Genomic DNA, 6,059 nt, shown 5'->3' on the forward strand with positions numbered 1-6,059 from the left:
AGATTTTTGATAGTGTCCTCATCAAAGAGAAGAAATGCCTCCTCATCTATCTGAAAGACAGAAAACAAGACAACATGAGTATTGTTAATAAGTCGAGACAATTGTGAACCACTCACCAGACACTCTTTCATTATCAAGCTAACAAATAATCACTTTTAAGGTAATGCAGTGTTTTTTTGTTTTGTTTTTTTGTTTTTTTTTATATGGCCCAAATTGCTAGTTAACTAATGTGGTTCTTTTGCAGCATTAACATTACCCATTTTGTGTGAATGACATATTTTCTTTCATTAAAGGTACAATATGCAAGAATTTTGCATTAAAATATCCCATAATCTCAAGGCCAGTGTTATATATTTTGTTAAGTTGATTACTTACAATATCCCAAATATTTCCAACTATTTTTAAATCGTGAGAAAATTGCGATTTTAACCAAGGAAACGGGGCGTTAGAGCAGGGGGGAGCTGGGAGTCGCCAGTCAATTGCGTCATATCCGCGTTACCCTCGGTTTCCGCTCGTACTGCGTGGAGTCCTGGACAAATGCGGAAGTTGTAGTTGTAGCGTCTATCAAACAACACACGTAGCTTGTTTCTTGCAGTCGTTATGGAACATAATTATTCTTTACCGATTGCAGCTGGTTCTGTCGACAAAGTAACGTTATGCTTAATTTTATATTTCCTAATGTAGCATTCGGTATGTAAGGGAAGTATTATTGCTTTAGATTTCTGTTTAGTTTATTGACATTGTTTATCACGTCTGGTGTTTATGGCCATGTAAATAAATATAGCATGTGTTATACATAAATATTAATCAGTATTTTGGCAAATGATGTGGGTATGTTCGAATGTACTTTTACAACAATTGTTTAGAACACGTAAAACTGCGCCGCGTTATCACAACAATGAATTCGACATACAGTAACATCTATGATAACCAATGTAGTATTAAACCTTACTTTTCTTGCGGTTAATTCATTTTAATGAAATAAAAGTGTGATGAGGTTCAAGAGTCAGGAAGGAAGAAGACAGGGGTCGGCGTGACTGGGACTCGTACTTTATTAAAATAAAGCAAAACAAACAAAAGTCGCGCACAACGCGCATTCACCGTGGCAACCGCGACGGCACAAAACAGTTCAAAAATGAGAGCTCGGATCCACCGGTTTTCTTTCTCTGCGTCCAATTTTCTCTTCAGTCTCTCTCTCGTTCCAGCGCGCGGCTTAGGCCACATTTACACATAGCCGGGTATTTAGAGAAACGAATATTTCTCCCCCTCCGTTTTCAAAAATAACATCGTGCACACAATATCGTTTTCAAAAACAGTTGCCGTTTACATCAACCCGCATAAATACAAAGGGGCGGCAGTGTGAGGAGAAGGATAAAGCCATGCAAGCCAATCAGAATCCTCAAAATCGACAACGACGAATAGCACGAGCGACTTCCTGTTCCTTTCAAAACAATAGACATGGCGCGAGGTTCGTTCGTGTGGACAGACAGCGAAGCAAATGCAAACAGGCCAAAAGCGTTTTCACAAAAGTAAAAATGAGTACCACTTTAACAGCATCCATGATCAAATAGTAGCCAAACAAACTCATAGACAGTATGGAACAAACTCTAAACATAGGGCGCTCACATGACGTAAGCATTTTCTGGCGCATAATGTGACGTTTGAGAACCTAAAACCCCGTTTCTCCCAGTTGACACGGCAACACATAACCGGCGTTTTCAGAAATCTCCACTTTGGCCGGAGTTTTTAAAAATAATCGTTTTCTGGGATAAAAACGGCGTTTTCGTGTAAATGACAGGCCAAAACGCAGGGAAATATCTGCGTTTTCCCATCGTGTAAACGGGGCCTTATAAGCGGTCTCTCCACGCGGATCACTGCAATAAAACACAGGTGTTCGTCATTTGCACTTGACCTACTTGCTCGTCTCTTCTCTCTCCCATTACAGACCGCGCTGAACCCCCCGCCACAAAAAGCATGTCATTATAAAAAAAGAACTTAGCCTCATCCATGAACATGATTTTAGATTCCCGTCTGACTGATTTACATCCACGGTGGAGTTTAAAACGACAGTTCCCATCATTCCACGCTCCTTCACATCGTCATCAAGCTACGCCGTTGTTGTTGTTTGGAATGTAGCGCCCTCCAGAGGCCAAAAATTCTTGCATATTGTAGCTTTAAAAAGTGTAATGACAGGCCATTCTTATGCATAACAGCTTAAAGACAAGGCACAATAATATTTTAGGGTTGTACATACCCCACTGTCGAACGAAGAAGTTGTGACTTTCACAAAATCTTGCACTGACACATTTAAGTCTTATAAAAAAATAAAAAAAATGTAGGTATAGAGAGATGATATAAGGGCAATAAGAGTAAAATGCTCACCTCTAAAATTCTCTGTCAGCTCAGACAGCTGCCACTCAGTTAGCTTATCAGCGACAAAACTGTCCATTCAAAATGACCTGGAGAAAACATAGCAATATAGAAGTTAGCAACAATTTGAAGACTTGACCCGCTTCTTTAACTCTCACTACTTCAGCCAGTAGAGCACTGTGTATAATATGATAAGCACGGCACAGCTGGTAAACATAACTCAACTATTGTGTTGCCTCGTCGCTCTGTAGCCGCGGCTATGGGGCTCGCAGACCGGACGAGAAGCGCCGCGTCGCGTCTAGGACAACTCGAGGTATCGCTCACCGGACGTGCACTCTCTCAAGGGGCTCGCACGCGTCTTTAAAATTCGAACACATTATTCTCTATGAGTGTAACGGACACACACACACACACCGGCGGTCTGTCCGCGGCACCCAGCAACGGCTCAGGACCGTGTTCAAAATCGCGTCCGGTGTGCGATAACGTTACCTCGAGTTGTCCTAGACCTAGATGTTGTCGTGATAGCCGCGGCTACATGCCAACCACAGAATTACCACGGCTAACGCTAGTCTCAACGTAGCAACGTATTTTTTTTAGCAAATGGTGCTAAACTAGCAACAGGGACATGGACACAGAAAAGTTAACATTACATCAACACTGAAAATACTCTCTTACCTTGAATATAGATGAAGTTGCACCGATGAAGCACAGGCCAAAACGGATCGAGCGCGAAGCGACGGTTATTTCAAACGACTGTTGTGAGAAAATTCCAGAACAACTGCGAGAGAGAGAGAGAGAGAGAGAGAGAGAGAGAGAGAGAGAGAGAAAGCCAACCCTATAACCCAGAACATGGGTTACTCTTTGAAAAATAACCCAGAAACCCAAACAACCCATAAATTGGGTCAAAATATTAGCCCTATAACCCAGAAAATGGTTACTCTCTGAAAAAATAACCCATAATTTTAACCCAACACAAATAACCCAGAAAATGGGTTGAAGAAATAACCCAGGAGTTTTTAGAGTGTACAACTACAGTGCAATGCAAATAGTAAATATAAGATAAAGTGAGAAGTAGGCTAATAGTAAATAGTTTAGTCAATAAAACAAACAAACAAACAGTATACAGCAAATAAAATAGTAATGAAAAGTATAATTATATAATATCATAAGTACTATAATATAATAATAATATATTGATAAGAGCATACAGTTTATGTATAATACTATAATAATAGCAATAGAATATGAAATATCAATTACAGAATATAGACAATAAAAAATAAGTTAAATAGTTACTATGAATAGTACAATAATTTAACAGCATAACTATAATAGATTGATAATCGCAAGTGGTATATTATTATAATAACAATAATAAATAATGTACATTTATATATTTTAAAACATTCTTACATAGGCTATATAAAATAAAATGACGCAACCCTGTCTCTTTTTGTTAAATTTCAGTTTTTAAAAGGTATAAGATTAAGAAGCTATACAAGTCAAGAAATAAAGTAAACGGTTCAGTCAAACATACAGCAGGCTACAACGTTAAAGTTAAATAGCTTAAATATATAAAGTTATGAAACTTCACTTTGCCCTCAGCCAAAACGATTTGCCAAGGAACAAATTATAGATTAACGAGACCAAAGATCGACCGTTAGATATACACAAGACGAATTATTCTCATGTTTAACCACTAGACTAAAGACATCAGATCCAGCGGGGAACGTCAGAAGCACTAGCCGAGGTAAGGCTGTTCTCGGCGGGGTACATGAGCCCTGAGCGCCCGGTGATCGCTGGATCTCACAACTCCGAAACCGGCAGATAACATTTTTAAATAGGCGCTATCTTTATAAATAAACCACAGATTTGAGCTTTAAACAACTACATTGTCGACTGAAAAACTCTTAAAACTACATTTCGTGACACAATAACAGTAGTATTTTTTAATTTCGCGGCCTTTCTCCTCTGAAAATAAAAATAGTAAATGAAATACAACCAGAAACAAATTTTCAGTTTTGCTTGTGAAAGGTAATTCCCTGAGACCTGTTTTCAATTGTGTGGAGATTTGTAAAGCCCCAAGAAGCGCACGAAATAGGCATTATTCTCAATTCTCGTTATGAGAGGTAACGTTAGCGGCGCCGTTGACGTACGATCAGGGGCGATTCTAGGATTTTCATTTTAGGGGGGCTCAGCCCCCAATGAAAAAAAAAAGATAGTTTATGGTCTAATGCTCATTATTAACTAGTTTCATTCATTCATCCAATAACATGCATATGGCACGGTTTTATAATCACTGAGGTACCGAATGTGAGGTATTTAGGGGGGTTTGGGGGCATGCTCCCCCGAGAAAAATTTGATTTCTCTGATCTACATATGTGCATTTTAAGATGTTTTGAAGGCCAAAAAAATTGGATGACAATAGCTTTAAAACCATGTGCGGGCAGCTGTTTTTTTTTCTCACCTCATCAGCATCACACTCTTTTTCTCTTTGTTTTTATCTTGCTCTGTCTTTTCCCCTCCTAAAGCTGAGCTTTGACTGATATAGGCTTTTTATTTTTGTCTGTCAGTAACGAAAGTAAACATAGGGTCAACTGATAGGTTGATTTATGAATCATTTTCTCAGACAAAGCTACCAGGAAAGCTAGGTAACTAAGTCCATCTACAATGAAATATAAATTATTTTATTTTCTAAGCTTTTTAGCCTTTGTAATCAACAATACGGTTGGTTATTCATCAAGTCACCCCGTGAAAATCTATTTAATTTCAAATCATTTAACTAACCAGCTAAACGTGTATTAATGTAACTGTCTATTGGCAATATGATTAATCTGTTCTATATTTATTTCTATTTATTAAAAATAACAACATGAATTATCAATTTGCCACTTCTATAAATCAAGTACTTAAAAGAAAATCACAAATCCCTTTACTCTACTCTTACTCTAATATATGTATGTACACTCCTCCTGATTCATTATTACTTAATACAAAACTATATTTATTAATACAAAACAAAAAAACTCCAAAATAATAATGATGTTTCTCTCTCTGGGCCATCTAGTGCTTTCAGACAATGATGTGTGTCTTTAAATCATTTCTGTGCATGGCAGCATAATGTAATGCCGAAATACAAAATAATATGTTTTAAAGTTTAAAAAGTAAATTAAAATAAATCATGATCGTTTTCTAAAGTATGTTTTCATGGGTGTTAATCGCTTCATTTTTGTAGGAATAAAAAACAACTATCACACTGTGATAAGGGCTGAAGGTGAACGCAGCGAAACGTATTGGTATTGGATGAGAAACCGAACCGTCTCGTGTTGCTCCCAATGCTCCAGTAACATTACATTATGTAAACTGCAATGCATTTATGACAAAGAACTGCACCGATGCAGATGTAATATCATAGCAATCTATCAATAAATGCACTCACGACACACCTCGCTCTGCTCGGCGCCACTGCAGATTGAAAAATGCGCTGAAAATCCAAGCAGACTCAGATAAGGGGAGGAGCCGAAACTTGACGCAGCTTGCCGCCGTTTCATATGAGTTTTTTTAAAGGGGACTGAAGCGATCAAAAATTTATTAATCAAATATTTTTTAGGGGGGCTGGGCAGAAGTTTAGGGGGGCTGAAGCCCCCCTAAAAAGGGCCTAGTGACGCCCCTGCGTACGATCCAGCGGC

At 38.2% G+C, this 6,059-nt stretch overlaps 1 long non-coding RNA gene across 1 annotated transcript; it reads right to left on the minus strand.

Moving 5' to 3' along the window:
- On the minus strand, positions 1-3,398 carry LOC309503716. The gene is made up of 3 exons (XR_014207831.1): positions 3,046-3,398; positions 2,383-2,459; positions 1-50 (listed from the first exon to the last, which is right to left on the minus strand). It is a non-coding gene; the product is annotated as an uncharacterized lncRNA (long non-coding RNA).
- Positions 3,399-6,059: the final 2,661 nt, after the last annotated feature.

The sequence above is a fragment of the Leuciscus leuciscus genome (genome assembly GCF_965113295.1).
Source record: "Leuciscus leuciscus genome assembly, chromosome: 7".
In the NCBI taxonomy this organism is placed as follows: Eukaryota; Metazoa; Chordata; class Actinopteri; order Cypriniformes; family Leuciscidae; genus Leuciscus; species Leuciscus leuciscus.